Source organism: Pipistrellus kuhlii, unplaced genomic scaffold (assembly GCF_014108245.1).
Source record: "Pipistrellus kuhlii isolate mPipKuh1 unplaced genomic scaffold, mPipKuh1.p scaffold_m20_p_18, whole genome shotgun sequence".
NCBI lineage: Eukaryota > Metazoa > Chordata > Mammalia > Chiroptera > Vespertilionidae > Pipistrellus > Pipistrellus kuhlii.
In genome coordinates, this window is record NW_023425493.1 from 8,942,000 (window position 1) to 8,958,010 (window position 16,011).

Consider the following 16,011-nt stretch of genomic DNA (forward strand, 5'->3'; position numbering starts at 1 on the left):
GACAAGTAGACATGGTGGTCTTAACATTGTGGATGATAACAACTACATATACAGCAGACTGCAAAGCTCCATATATATCCAGACCACATCCTCTACTAGAAAACCATGGCAGGTCAGTTTGCAAATCCTTTGGTGAGTCCTCCCATCCATCCAAACCAAAAGTTTACCAGGCTGCTCAAAACACAAAAGAGGCAGCTGCTAATTCTTCACAGCCTTTGAGAGCTTTAGTTGGAAACTGACACCTCTCTTAATGAAGGAAGAAGAAATTTTAGTGAAAAAGTGAAAAACTCTGAATGAGACGAATCAAGGAAAAAAGAAAATGTAAAATATTATGAATGGAAGACTTCGAAGACGACGCGTTTTCATTTTTCACAATAAAGCCTTTTAATTTTGTTACTCATTTGTTCCTGTTTCATTATATCCTTTTAAATGTCCCTCTTTTCTTTTTCGTTCTTTCATCTTTTATAATGCAGTTGCCTTAAGGCCTATGAGTTACCAGCAAACATGGTTGGGGCAAGATGTTGACCATGTAACTAGCAGACACGGCCTTGTTTCCTCTCACTGGTTTCCATTCTCACGCCCCAATCCCGCCTTCCCTGACATTGGCTGGCTTCTCTTTCTTCCCCAGCCCTCTGCTTTATCCAATGAGGTGCATGCACCCCACCCACCTCTTTGTGCCAGGCTATTCTCCTCCTTTCTCACCATCCTAATGACAAAGGAGTCTCATTTCCACCTGGCATCCATCTTCCTGTATCCTCTTCTCCTGACTCGCATGCCCAGCGTGTCCAGCTGCGTCCCACCCTCCCCCAAACGTGTCACATGCTGCCCTGAGCTCCTCTCTTCCTCCACCCGCCCCCTCAGATCCCTCCTGCATGTTCCCAGGACAGACAGAACAAGGACGGGTCGCCCTGGAACATCTGGGTGCCTCCCCAGTGCCACCCTGGGTGACAGAAGTGAACAGGACAGATGGAGGCATGGGTGCTGGAAGTGTATGTTCTGGTGCAGGTCGTATCCAACCTGGATCAACTGTCCCTTTGCCTGCATACCAGACTGTGAACCCTTTATTTACTCTGTATCCTCCCCACTTCACAGCCCCAGGTCCCCGATCCGAGGTCAATACCAGGTAAGTGACTGATACTCCAGGTCAGTGTCCCATCAGCGTAAGCTCACGTAGTAGGAGGTCCCCTGCAACTCTACAGAGGAAAGGTATTTAGAGGGGAGCTTTGATAAGGACCGTTTTATTTTATGGCCCCTGGGATGGAGGGCGTGTGTGTAGGGGAGGTTCACGTGAAGGAAGGCTCCGAGTGCCAAGCTCACCGTTGCCAGCTAAAAGCGGCTCTGGGTGTGCTTAGCTGCTGTCTTCTCTGCTATTCTGGTCGTCTGCTCCCTCCTCCCACTGCCAGCCGCCTCCCTTCCAGCTGCGAGGGTCATAAACCTCAGGCACCCTCTGACACCTGCCGCTCTGAGCACCCAGCTCCCCCTTTGCCACCAAAGGGTCTCACGTCCCAGCCCAGCCCCAAGCGGCAATGGCCAGAGGGTTGTGCTGCTATTTTGCAAAAGCAGGAACTTTCTATCAGTCCTACTCCTGCCAGGAGCTTCACCAAGACCAAGTAAAAAAAAAAAAAGGTGGAAACCAGGACACGAGGGGACTCCGTAAAGGCTGGCTGTAAGGATACCCAGTCGTGATCTGGGCCCAAGCCAGCAGAGACACACACCCCACCAGCTCCATGCCGCAGGGCCTTGTTCCCAGTGTGGACGCGCGCCAGGTTGGGCTGCAAGCTCTCGCTGCTGCAGCTGCATCACCGGGGCCTTGGCAGAAGTGACAAAGCAAAGAGAGCGAGAGAGAAACATGCTGTGGGCCTCGGTGGGACCAATGACCCTCTTTGCCAGAGACTGGCTTTGGGTTGGTCCATTCTCAGCAGGGTCCTGGGAAGTAAAAGGGAGGTGACCTTGTCACACCAAGGACACGCCCCACCCCTGCTGAGGAATTCTGGACTCCAGGCTCCAAGAAGTGTGTGTGGGAGTGGGGGGAGGAGACCCTCCAGGTTCCAGAGGTGGGACTGAAAAGGACAGGGGTTTTCCAGGTGCAGGATACTGGCTTAGGCGGATTCTGATAGTCTACCATCTCAATGGCCGCATTATCCCCTCTTGGGACCACAAAAACAGGCCCAAGGCACACTCTTCAAGAACCCAGGAATCGCTGAAACCAGTTTGGCTCAGTGGATAGAGTGTCGGCCTGCGGACTGGAAGGTCCCGGGTTCGATTCTGGTCAAGGGCTTGTACCTTGGTTGCAGGCACATCCTCAGTAGGGGGTGTGCAAGAGGCAGCTGATTGATGATTCTCTCTCATCAATGTTTCTAACTCTCTATCCCTCTCTCTTCCTCTCTGTAAAAAAATCAATAATATACATACATATATATATATATATATATATATATATATATATATATATATATATATATATATATATGAATCCTTTAAAAAAAAAGATCCAGCCCTGTAAGCATCCCCAGTGGAGATCCAAACACTTTTCCGGTGATGGTGGAGGGCAGGGTTGACCAACTCTTTCTTAAAGGGCAAGACAGCAAATATTTTAGGCTGATGGGTCCTATGGCCTCTGTGGTAACTACAGTAAGTTCTCAACTAAAGGTCGTGGATCGGTTCTTGGAAACTGTGACTTGAACCAAAATGACATACAATGAAACCAATTTCACCATAGACGAATTGATGTATAAAAAAAAAAAGAGTTCATTCCTAGGGCATATTTCTGGTCACAAAACCATCACCAAACTTCTAAATAAAGACCCCAAACACTTCTAATATTAAACACTGAGAGAAACGTGAGCGATATATACATTCAAGAAAGATGAATAAGAACAATGAAGATCCTTATTTTCCAACCCACTTATTCCAGTAGAACTGTTCCAGCAGCCCAGGGCATAAGGCAGGTACTCCCCCAGCTCCGGGCGCCCTTCCATTGCAGGGCTACTCACACCCACACCACTCAGAGGGCGACAGTTTAGACACATCAGTTCATCTAAGAGTCACATCTTTGGGGTGTGAGAGGAAACCAGAGTGCCCCAGAAACCCACACAGACATGAGGAGCACTTGGAAACTCCACACAGCCAGAAATCAATCCCCCCCGCCCATCAATATTACGTTAAAACAACATTGAACAAAACAACATTTTTAGAAAACCTGCTGTCCTCAACTATAGCAATTAGCATGAAAGCGGCCATAGACAATTAAACAATGGGCATGTCTGTGTCCCAATAAAACTTTATTTACAAAAGCAGGCGACTGGCCCATGGGCTGTAGTTTGCCAGCTCCTGCTCTTCCTGCTCTTCCAGCATTTCCAAATCCCTAGAGCAGTGTTCCCCAAAGTGTGGTACGCATACCCCCAGGGGTACAGGAAGAGTTTGGTGGGGGTACGAGTTGCACCAGAGTTTGGTGGGGATATGCACTGCACCGTGCTTAGCTGTGCCTAATTCTACGTTCTCATGAGTACGAGGGGTACTCAGCATTATGAAAATTATGAGAAGGGGTTTACATGTCAAAAGTTTGGGAAACACTGCCCTAGAGGAATAGAGGCCCTCCACCGGGAGGACTCCCCATCCCCAGTCTGGAGACAAGGGCCTATTCTGGGGACCAGGCCTCCATTCCTGCTGCTCCCTCCCACAAGACACGAAAGAAGTCTGGGCTGCTTATTCGAGAAGAAAAGTCAGGTTCGCATCAGAAACCGAGGGCAAAGAGGCCACCAAACCCAAAGGCTTTAGAGATGAAAAGACCTAGGGTCTGGGAAAGGAAGTGACCTGCCCAAGACCATGTAACTGGCAAAGGCTTCCAGATGCTGTCCAGTGATCTTAATCCCCCAGAGCAGAGATTTTCAACCTTTTCCATCTTGTGGCACTCATAAACTAATTACTAACATTCAAAAAAATATGTTTTGCTGACCTGATAAAAAAAAAAAGGTATATTTTGATTGATTGATTTTTTAAAAAAGTAATTACCTACCCTTTTTGCTCCAAAGTGACTTTTTACACAAATCAGGCGCCTATACTTGTATAGAAGGATTTCTGGTACCAAGAACGAACAAATCAGAAGCAATCTTATTCTGCGACGTGACCAATAAGAAACAGCTCCATATTATGGCTCAAGACAGGGCATTCACACCAGACGGCTATTTTTGTGTTGGCTGTTGTCATTTTTTTTTTTTTGACAATCTAAGGGAAAAGAGGTCAGTGACCCTGACTAAATAGTCGAGTACTGCATGTTTTAAAATTTCTTGTAACACACCAATTGAAAATTTCTGCTCTAGAGGGATGACTGGAAAGGAACCAGAATCCACAGTCTTGCTGGTGGAGGCTAAGGGCCTATGACACATCTCTATACCACATCCTGGGGACTTTCAGTAACCTCTAAGAGCAGAGGTCAAGGAGAGAGCTTAGAGAGGGTAAAAAAAATAAAATAAAATAAAATATATATGTATATATGAAATATGTATACATATATATGAAATATTTCACATATATACATATACATATTTCATATATACATATATTTCATATATATATATATATATATATATATATATATATTAGAAGCCCAGTGCACGAAATTCATGCAAGAATAGGCCTTCCTTCCTCCAGCTTCCCTCTGGCACCCAGGACCCCGGCTTAGCTCGCAGAGGGAGGCTCCACCCACCCACTGCAGCCTGCCGGCTGGTGGCCTCAACCTCCCTCTGAGGAATGATCACAGGGCAAGGCTGGGCCCCGACCAATCACATCCCACCGCCTTGGCTGGCCTGGTGCCAGTGGATGTCATAGTGTGGTCCCAGATGGTTGTCCAGATAGTCATTCAAATGGTCGTTCCACCGTATGGTCAATTTGCATATTATGCTTTTATTATATAGGATATAATATAAGCATAATATGCTAATTAGACCAGATATCCTTCTGGACAAAGCCAAGGCTGTGAGGGCTGAGCCCCTTGCACGAATTTTGCACATCAGGCCTCTCTCTATATATATATACTCTATATATATAATCTTTCCAGGACCTATCCTCCTGGTCATAGCTATTAGAGAAAAGAAAAACTTAAATAGAAACCTGAACTTCCACAAAGGGTGTGGTTTGGTAGGAGTCGTGGGTGTTCGTGAGCAGAAACTGGTCCAGCAGTCTGGGCGGGCCCTGGGATCACAAACAAGAACAAGACACACAGCCTCACCCAGTGCTGGGCCACACCCTTTCTCAGCAGCCGCGCACCTTCAGAGCTTCACAACCATGTCCTCCAAATCTCCTTCCAGAACAGAGTTCCCTGGCAAACTCCATTTGCCTGACCATACACATATCTACCCGGGTGGGCACCCTGCCGCCGTCTGGGATGCATTGTGTCTAAAACCTAAACAAACATGGCTGCCCTCAAAGAAATCTGAGCCCTGATTTTTCTATTTCTGTCCATCACTAAGGCTCAACATGCCCGTGCCTTCTCTCCCCCTCTCCTGTCCCCAAGCCAAAATGGCTCTCGCAGTTACCTCTTCCTCCGCACTCCCACAGGCTCCGCCCGCACCCATCACCCCCCGGCCTGGAATACTGCCCGTCTTCTGCCTGGGGCTCAGACTCTAAGCTTGTAAAAAGGCCAGGCTGACCTTCCCCCAGATCCCCCATCCTTCTGCCACCCACCACAATCTCCTCAAGGTCAAGGCCCAGTCCTTGACCCGTCTCCTCCCCAATTCCCAGAACCTGACCCAACATGGCAGGTACCCGATCCGTGCGGAATGGATGAATCCCAGCTCTCATCAGGAGCCGTGGCCACACAGGAAAAAACGATGCCTCCTGTGAGCCCAGAATGCCAGGCCCCGCAGGCCTCCGTCATCCCACCCACCCTTCCCGCCCGCCATCTCAGAAACAGGCTCCATCCGGCTGATCGATGCCTAGCCCCCGTCATGTGCCAGTCATGCCTGCATCCACATCCCTGCCCACGCGCTGCTCGCCCGCCCTGTGCTGCAATGACGTCCATGCCCTCCCCCCTCCATCCACTCCAACTCCTACGTAACTGCCGGGCTCCGGGGGGAGACAGGGATGCAGGAAGCAGGGGTGGGGGTGAGGGGGAGATCGTTTCTAAAAACCGGGTACTGGGGGGCAATGACGAAGATATGCCGAGGTCTCTGATCCCTGGAGACACCGCCCTCCCCATGGGTCGCAGGCGATGAGAGACGGAAGGGGGTAGGAGGAGGAGCCAAATTTTTCCACTGAAGGAAAAGGCATGATTTTCATCACTGCTTCTGTTGCCCTGGTAACCAGGGACAGCCCAGTGGAGAGTACAGTAAAAGAACACCATGTTTATCTTTGCTTCCCGATCCACTCCCCGTGCACCCTTCCCTGACCATCCCCTAGCCCCCAGGCCCGCACTTGCTTTTTTTGCTTTTTGTTTTTTGTTTATAATGCCACCACCATCTTCCTGGTCACCCTTGCTCAAAACCTCTGAGGCAGAGCTCATGTCTGCCTCTCTTTAACCAACACCATGGACCATATATCCTTCTACTGCAACATCTCACCAGGGATCATCTCACCACACCCATCTGCCATGCCCGGGTGGGTGGGGGGGGGGTCCCCACGTACAAAAAAAAAGCTGATCTCAAAGCACCAGAGTGGCATCCACTCCACCACAGGCTCTGGGCCACAGGGACGAGAGGGCGAGAAGGTGAGGAAGACTGCCCAGCTCCCCCCTCCCCCCTTCTCAGCCCGAGACAGCTGGCATGGAGTGGGCCCCTGTTTTCCGTTCCCCCTCGTATGTCCGGGATCAGGAGAATGAACGAGCCAGGTTGAGAATAGGGGGGGGGGGGGGCCAGGGGGGTGGGGAGAGACGATGGGGAGGGGGGAGCCGTTCTACCCACAAGCTTCCAAAGATCCTGCCTCCCCCACAGCCCCAGTGTCTGCGTGACCTGAGTGGAGCCAGGGCGCCTGCCCTGGGAGGTTATATAAGCGTTATATAACATGGCAGCACCAATGAGCATGCAGGGGCGGAACCAAACCCAAGGGGCTGGAAGGAACAGCCTTCTCGCCAGCAATGCCAAAAAGGATCGCCAGGCCCTGGCTGCCCCGGCTGCCCCGGCCCTGTCTATACCTGCTCCTTCCAACCCAGAGGACACACACACACACACACACACACACACACACAGACTTGCCTGGCTCTGCATTCTTCTTCCCACGCTGGGCAACAGGGAGGGCCTGCGGCACCATCACCGCCCCGGCCGTGCCAGCCTCTGCCCCTTCAGCCTCAGGTGGGCCGGCTGCCCTGCCCACAGGGGAGCAGCCAGGGGGCCACAGGCAGGCAGTGGAGGGGCGGGGAGCCAGCAGCCCCCTTCTCTGGGTCCCTGCACAGAACAGGGTACTGGGGGGGGGGGGGGGAGGGCTGCAGCAGCTCAGGATTGGCTGGGCCGGCGTCCCTCTGTCCCCTCGGTCTGTCCTCCTCCGGTCCTCTAAAACACACATCACACCAAAAGGGGAAGAAAAAAAAATGGTGCACATTTGGCAAATGATGAATCCCAAATTTCGGTCTAGGGCTGCAAATAAAGCTAAGGGCGGGTGTGTGTGTGGGGGGGGGGGCGCCATTACCCAATGTCTCTAAGTCCCCCCTCCCCTTCTCCCACCACATCCTGACCAGCCAACCAACCAACCAACCAACCAACCACCTATGGACTTGGGCTGGAGTCCTGGAGACCCCCTTGCCTCCTGACCCACCTCCCTCCTCTCCTCCCAGCCCCTGTCTCCGGGGCTGCTTCAGTTGCTAAAGCTTCAATCTCTGACCTTCCTGCCCCCCCCTTCTCTTCCCACCCCCCCCCCCCTCCCACCCGCCCAAGTCTCTGCAGAGTGCTCTGAGTCTGGGGCTCTCAGACATGCACGCAGGAGCCAGGTGCCTGGCCCTGGGCAGTTTAGGACAGTTCTGGGCTGGGGCTCCATCAAACTCCTCCATCCTCGCCTTCACACCCACTTTATTATTTGGGGGTGGGGGGAACTGGACAGAGCAGAGCCCAATAGCATCCTTCTTCTCTCCCCCCCCCCCCCCAACCCCGTTCCTCCTGATAGCGCCTGCCCTCTCCTGAGCTATGCCACTGGCCTCCCCCCGCCCCCCTCCTCGTCCACATGCCCCTCCGATCCCCCTGCAGGAGGAGGTGGGGGGAATACGCATTCCTATCAGGAGCCTCTGCGCACCCTCTCTCGCCTCCTCAACCACCTGTCTCGGCAGCGCTCTCCATCCCCCGCAGCCTCCCCCAACTCCGGGCGCCCCCGCTGTAGCCAAGGGCCGCCACGCCCACTGCGGAGCGCAGAGATGCAAGGTGGGGAGCGGGCCGGGGCGCCCCGGACACCCCAGGGGGCTGATCCTCCACCTCCCCCGCCCTGCTGGCCCTCGGGGGCCGCCCGGGGCCGCTCCAGGCCCGGGACCGCAGCCACCCACGCTGCGGAGGCAGTGGCGCCCGGAGGCCGCACCGCAGCGGGGGTGGGGCGGCGGGGCGGGTGCACGGTCCCTAGGGCCCCCCCCCACCCCTGCCCTGGGCTCCCCGAGATCGCCCGCAGGCCCGGCCCACGGGGCACCCTCCTTGCACACATACCCCCCCCCCCCCCCCCCGCACCTGGCCGGAGCTCTGCTCTTACCTCCCGCAGCGGCTTTCCCCCACGGGGGCTGCGCCACCCGCCCGGCCGGCCGTCCTGCCGAGCGCCCCGCGGGAGGTGCGCGCTGCGCAGCCGCTGCGGGCGGACGCCGCTGCCCGGGCGGGCGTGTGAGCTCAGCCTGTCCGCGCCCGTGTTTCCCACGCTCCGCGCCCCGCGCCGCGCCACCCAGCGGCCGCGGCGGGCACTGCAGGCTGGCGTCCGGGAAAATCTGACGCAGCGCTGCCTGCCAGCGGCTTTGGAAATTCCCAGAATTTGACCTAGGCTTGCTGCTGTGGGGTGGGAGGCTGACGGGTCATTCTGACCCCCTCCGGCCTTAGGGCGGGGCGCCTCCCAGCCACCCCGCTTCTGAAGGAGAGGCGAAGCCTATGCAAAAGGACGTCCTGAGCCCCCCCCCCCCCCCCTTCGTCTGACCTTGCTTCCATATTTCCCTCTGGGCAAATGGAGACTGGGGTGAGGGTGCTGACTCACCTTGGAAAATGGGGGTGTGGGGTCAGGGGTGGGCAAATGGCAGGCAATTCTGGAGGCTGGCATGCCAAGGCCTCCCTGGTCCTGTCTAGAGCTGCGAGGTGTGCACAGGTCACTTCCAGAGCTACCTTGTTGTTTAAAACACATACACACACACACACACACACACACACACACACTAAATAGAGGCCCCAGTCCACCCGAATTCTAATTTGTTCTTATTTGGGAGATTTGGAGGACTGGTGTCTACCCTTTTCTCAGATGTGGACCCTTTGGAGATGTGGAAAAGAGCCATGGGCCCTGGCTCCAGGAAAGGGCACACCCATCCATAAATACAACGGTGCATGGCGGGAATTCCCAGATATCCCCAAACTCCGTGCACCCCGGCTTCCGCACTCCTTCCGAGAAGACGCCCTGAGACCGCGGGAGATGGCGCTGGCGATGGCCTGAACCATCGTTGCTTAGGCTGTGCTCCTCCTCAGGGATGTGTCCTCCACGCCTCAGGCCTGCATGTCTGCCTACAGCAACCCCGACTCCCCTTTCAGACCCGCTCCAGCCCTGTTCTCCCCGGTTGTCACACTCGGAAGTGCAGTCCGTCCCCTGTGTTTTCTGGGCACAAGTTCTTTTTATTTTATTATTTTATTTTATTGATTTTTTACAGAGAGGAAGGGAGAGGGATAGAGAGTTAGAAACATCGATGAGAGGAACATGGATCAGCTGCCTCCTGCACACCCCCTGCTGGGGATGTGCCCGCAACAAAGGTACATGCCCTTGACTGGAATTAAACCTGGGACCTTTCAGTCCACAGGTCGACACTTTATCCACTGAGCCAAACCGGTTTTGGAAGGGCACAAGTTTTTTATGCCATTTGTGTCTGTTCATGCCATACTCGAGGACGCCTAGTTAGTTTTGTGGTTGGCTGTCTTATGGCTTCTTCTAGATTATAAACACTTTTGAGGTCAGTTTCCCCCTCCTCCAGGTCGGACGGTACCTCACAGGGTATGCCCTTGACAAACAGCTCTTAAGTAACCAGAGGAAGTTGAGAAAACAGGAGGCCCGCAGGAATCCCCCACCCTCTTCCTCTGACCTTGCTTCCATATTTGACCTTTGCCACCTTGAGATGAGACCTCTCTTCCCCGAATTTTTTATGAGGCTACTTCCTCTTGGACCACCCTGCCCAACCCTGCTACATCACATTCCCTGCACAGCATTGCCTCCCGTGATGTTTGCTTTCCCTGTCAGACTAGGAGCTTTGCAGAGCGTCCTTAATCCCAGCACAAGGCCAGGTGCCTGCCAGGAAGGAACACAAGTACTGATTGAACGAATCAGAGCTTTGAACTGGATTCAGACCCCGATGAGAGACTCTGGGGCAGAGGCAGGATCCGAGGGGTCAGCCAGGGTGGGACCAGCCCTACTGTTTTTGAATGAGGGACCGCCTCGGTTTGCCGGAGTCTTCTATGTCCTCCACTGGAAAATGGGGAGACTACGACTCAGGGTTTCTCTTATCTTGGCAGAGATAGAGGCGGAGGCCCTTGTACTTTCGAAGCGCCGGGAGTCGTGTTACGTGACTTCACCTGATCTTCACAATAACATTCTGAGGTGGGCAACTGCCATTTGCCATTTTGCATACGAGGAAACTGAAGGAGGACAGTGGAAAGCCATTTGCATAAGGTCACCTCGCTGGTTGCCAGGGAACAGAGCCTTGTCTCTGGGTCCCCAGCCCAGGCCCGGCACTCTCCACGCACCACCCCTGCCCCTTTCTTCACACCCAAAGCAGGAAGCAGTGTGGGGACGGACACATGCATGTTGACATTCGGGGATCAGGAAACTTGCAAATGTCACTGCTTACCATTTCTGAAAGGGTTTTTTTTCTTCTTCTTCTTCTTTTTTTGCGGATGGGAGTGTGTATGATGGGTTGTTGGCATAAAGTATATAACCACAGAAATCAGGGCAGAAAGGAGTAGGATCCGGAGCAATTGACCTTTGCGCTGACCCTATGTTCCCCATCTCTGGCCCTGCTCCCCCTGCCCCCCGGAGGGGTTACCTTGATTGACAGCCCCCTTTCACTGCACAGCTGGACCTCTGTGGGCTCTGAGGTACCCCCGAAGCTGGGGATCTCTTCCTGCCTCCGTATTTCCAGTGCTGCCTGTCAGCTGTATTTCCTGAGTGCTTGCTAAGTGCTTTGTCACTGCCTGTGGGAACCTGGCCAAAGCACTTAACCCCTCTGAGCCACAGTTTTCCCTGCTGCGAAATGGGATCCATCACCATCAACCGCACCATGCTGCACTGAGATAACCAAACAGCTGCCGCTGGGCCGCAGCTGGTGGAGAAATCACACCCCACCTGGTGTTCTGGTTGTCATTCCCGGGCGCATGGGGTGGTCTGTGTAGTAACCGGGGAGGGTGGAGAGGCGCGGAGGGGCCAGAACAGAGAAGAAAGGACTAAGAAGGCCACTGTCCTGCCCACCGAGCCCCTCCCAGGGACCTGGGGAGCTGAGGGGCTCAGAGCCTGTTTGCACCATTGAGGAATGATTTGTGAATTTGAGTTGGTATGTCATCATCAGCCCCAGTGATGAGAAGCTTTTCCAAGCCCTTGGTGGTCAGGGGGCTTGGACCACTGAAAGCCAGGATGGAGGGTAAGAGCCACCTTTTGCGGACTCCAGCTGTGAGGTGGTGGTGGTGGGGATGTCTCCCAGCAATAACTCCAGAGCATTCTAAGAATGTCGATGAAACCGTCAAACAAGATGTTAGGTGTTAGAAGGTGGAGTCTGGCCGGTATGGCTCAGTGGTTGAACATCAACCTATGGTCACGGTTCAATTCACAGTCAGGGCACATGCTCTGGTTTCAGGCTCAGTTCCCAATGTGGGGTGTGCAAGAGGCAGCTGATCAATGACTCTCTCTCATCATTGATGTTTCTACCTCTCTCTCCTTCTCCCTTCCTCTCTGAAATCAATTAAAAAAAATTTTTTTTAAAGAAAGAAGGTGGCCTAGACGCAGGCGTCTTCAAACTACGGCCCGTGGGCCACATGCGGCCCGCAGAGGAGTCTGATCCGGCCCGCCAGGTTTTTAGGGCAGTGAGCGCAGCCGAGGTGTTACAGTAGGAATTAGTAGTTCATATAGTCCGGCCCTCCAGCTCTCTGAGGGACCGTGATCTGGCCCCCACTTTAAAAAGTTTGAGGACCCCTGGAGCATTGGCCTGCGGACTGAAGGGTCCCAGGTTCGATTCCAGCCAAGGCCACATGCCTGGGTTATGGGCTCCATTCCTAGTATGTAGGAGCATGTAGGAGGCAGCCAATCAATGATTCTCATCATTGATGTCTCTCTCTCTCTCTCTCTCTCTCTCTCTCTCTCCCTCCCTCCCTCTCTGAAAAAAATCAATTTTATATATATATATATATATATATATATATATATATATTTTTTTATATATTTATTTTTTTTTTTTTTTTTTAAGAAAGAAAGGTGGTGGTGCCTGGCACATAGTAGGGACTCAATGTGTGCGAATTCTAAGATGTGCATGCTCGGGCATCAGAGCACAGAGCCCTGTGCTCCTGGCTCTTCTGGTAACGCTGCCTTTACACAAAGCGTGTTTGTTTCTCGCCGTGGCCAGTGCCCCAAGGAACACACGTGGAAGCGCCCTTCAGAGATCCCCCTGCGTGTGGTTTGGTGGTTTTTCTCTTTAAAGATTAAATCACTTCTTCCCTTTTCCGCTCAACAAAGACAACAGCCCTTTGGTTTTTGATAAAATGTTCCTTTCCTACCAGCAGGTGGATATGCCCGGGGCACTGAGAGCTGTGCTTTCAAAACACACACACACACACACACACACACACACACACATGCCCGGCTGTTGGAATCGCTTCCTTCTTATTTCTCTTATCTTCTGCCCTCGGGGCTGTGTCTTCTCTGCCTTGGCAGGCTGATAACATGTGGAAGGATGAGAACAGTTCTAATTAATAGACTAATTAGTGGTACAAGCCTTTAATAGCTGATTATAGGAAAGTCATTCCCCACCCCCCACCCCAAGTGACTTATTTGTTTATTGCTGTGGTGCTGCAGTGTGGCACAGAGTCAGCTTCTAATGATCTATTGGTTGGTTTTGTGGGACTTTTCTCTCTTCTTCTCCTCCCCCTGGCTAATGGTCAGCAGAGGCAGAACGGGAGAATTCAACCAGCTGACCAGCAGCTCTGCATAGACATGTGTTGGGATTCTTTCCCCACCCCACCCCCAATATATTTTGTTGATATCAGAGAGGGAGGGAGAGGGAGAAGGAGAGGAAGAGGAAGAGGAAGAGGGAGAGGGAGAGGGAGAGGGAGAGGGAGAGGGAGAGGGAGAGGGAGAGAGAGAGAGAGAGAAACATCAATGATGAGAGAATCATTGATTGGCTGCTTCCTGCACACCCCCTACAGGGGATCAAGCCTGAAGCCCAGGCAGGTGCCCTTAACCGGAATCAAACAGGAGACACTTCTGCCTGCAGGCCGATGCTCTATCCACTGAGCCAAACCAGCCAGGGCAAGTGTTGAGATTCTGATGTCACCCCATCTTGAGAGCTCAGAGCTAGAAAGGGGGTGGGAGATATTGGACAAAAGAAGGCAAGAAAATCCTACCCATTGTGTTGGCTTACCTCCCGTGACCCTCCTCTCTTGAGTCCTCCCTCTTGGTGTGTCATAACTCACATGCATGTCAGTTACATTCAAACACAGCCTGGTTATGGAGCTTAAAAGCCAGCACTGAAATTGACTACCTAGGTCCAAACCTTGGTTCTCCCACTGGCCAGCTGTGTGGTCTGAGCAAGTCACCCAACCTCCTTGGGCCTGCTTCCTCATTGGTAACATGGGGATATAATTGTTCCTTCCTAGGATTTCTGTGAGGATCAAATAAAGCAGGTAAAGTACTCAGCACAGTGCCTAGCACATACTAAACCCTCCATAACGTTAGCTATGGTAATCACTACTGCCTGAAATTACTTAATTCATCAAACGCATGGAAGGAACTTGGTAAATGTTAGTAGACTAAATGAATGACTCTATCATCATGTTCAGGTAGATGGTGTGCCCTTAAACTTCAAATGGGAGGAGAAGAGAGGAAATTGCTCCCTAAATCATAATAAGGAGCTACCTTCAGTTGAGTGCTTATCCTGAGCGAGGCTCTGAGCTAATTGCTTTATTCTCTCATGTAATCCTTATATAACCTGGTTTTTACCAGGCATCTTGGATCATGTTTCCCTTAAATAGCACCAGTCCCCGCACCAAATTTTGAGGGATGTCTCCCCACGCCCCACCCAACCCCCAAGATCCGAACCCCTAAGACTTCCAAGGATTCTGGGGAAGGGCTGAGATTGGCACGATCGCTTTCCCTTATGAATTCCTGCTCTGGCTGAGTTCCATCTCTCACCCACCCCCTGACAAGGCCACCCCCCTGTCCCCTCACTGTCACGCACAGCAAGCTGAGTCCCTTTCCTCTGCCTTTCCTTCTGACCCCGAAGCCCCCAGAACACAGGGCCACGTGGTGCGGAGGACTCTCACCGAAGGTCTGAGGCTGTAAAGAATGGTCATGGTGCCATGGAGGAGCCATCAACGGTAGCTCCCACCTCCCTTGCCCCGTGCCCTCTATCCTGGCTGTGCTGCTGCTTAGAGCCCTGCCCACAGCTATTTCCCCTGCCAACGCCCTTCTCCCCCATCTCTCTCCTGCCCCCACCTCTCCCTGAACACATCAGGTTGCTATCACTCTGGGGCAGGAATAAATGCAGCTCTAACATCTCTCTTCTGGGCTCTTCTCAATCTAGGGGCAGAGAAGGCGCTATGGAGCCGGGTGAGTGTGTGGGTGCTCGCTGCTTTCTTAGCCACAGAAGTCCACCCACGTGTTTTCCTCCACGAAGGAGCCGCGCACTTCTGCGATGAGTCCTGTCCCACCCTAGAATGAGGGAATGTGGCAGTCATATGACTTACACGTTTTCGTCCTGTGGGACTTGTGGTTAACACTAGGAGGTATTGGTCACTATCCCCATCTTTTCCAGATGAGGAGACTAAGAATTGAAAGGGATTAAAAAAATAATAATAATAAAAGCTGCTCAGAGTCACATAGCTCACCTCAGAGCTGGATCCTCACTACAGGCCTCTGATCCCAAAGCCGGAGAGCTTGACCACCACACCACGTGGTCACTCCATGCAGCTCCAGCCGCTCTGAGGCAGGTGCCACTCACGGGGCAAACCTTCCCCAGGAAATCTTCCTGAGGGTGGTGGGGGTGGGGGGTGGGAGGGCCATGGGAAGGTGAATTGATTAACTGAAGGCCAAAGACATTAAGGTGGACTTAGAGCTAGAAATTGGCATGTATCTACAGCTTCGGGAACGAGACTCCAGAGGAGCCGTTGCTATTAAGCAGCACCGAGGGACTGCTCTGATTGGCTCCTCGGTTGGTGCTGCAGTGGCTGATGGCTGCTGTCCTTTACTTAGCCTTGGGCAGGGGTCCCCTCTCTGGAAGGATAAGGCCCATTTTCTTGTGCTTGTAGAGGGCCGACTTCATATGTGAAACATCTCGTTGGTAGCCCACCTGTGTTTCATTAAAAAGGCTGGCCTGGTAGCGGAGGCTTACAAAGAGCTCAGTAAAGAGCCGTGGAATGAATGAAAGAATGGCTCTGCACTCTTGTCAGTTTTCTTCCCAGACCCTAGAGCGGGAGGGGTGAGCTAGGCAGAACCAGATGACGGCGCATCCATCCCAGCTGGGCAGCCGGCAGCGGGGGCACCAAAATGATAGGGCATGCGAGAACCTCACGTAGGCCACCAACATAGAGGGTGGGGGACATCTGACCACAAAGTACCAGTGTGACCTCGGTGTCCTCCTTTCTAAGGTGGGGAGTATGATACTTAGCATGT

General features: G+C 52.9%; 1 long non-coding RNA gene across 1 annotated transcript; it reads right to left on the bottom strand.

The window, feature by feature from the left end:
- Window positions 1-7,403: 7,403 nt before the first annotated feature.
- Window positions 7,404-8,929, bottom strand: LOC118721267. The gene is made up of 2 exons (XR_004988673.2): window positions 8,656-8,929; window positions 7,404-7,481 (listed from the first exon to the last, which is right to left on the bottom strand). It is a non-coding gene; the product is annotated as an uncharacterized LOC118721267 (long non-coding RNA).
- Between the last annotated feature and the right edge of the window lie 7,082 nt (window positions 8,930-16,011).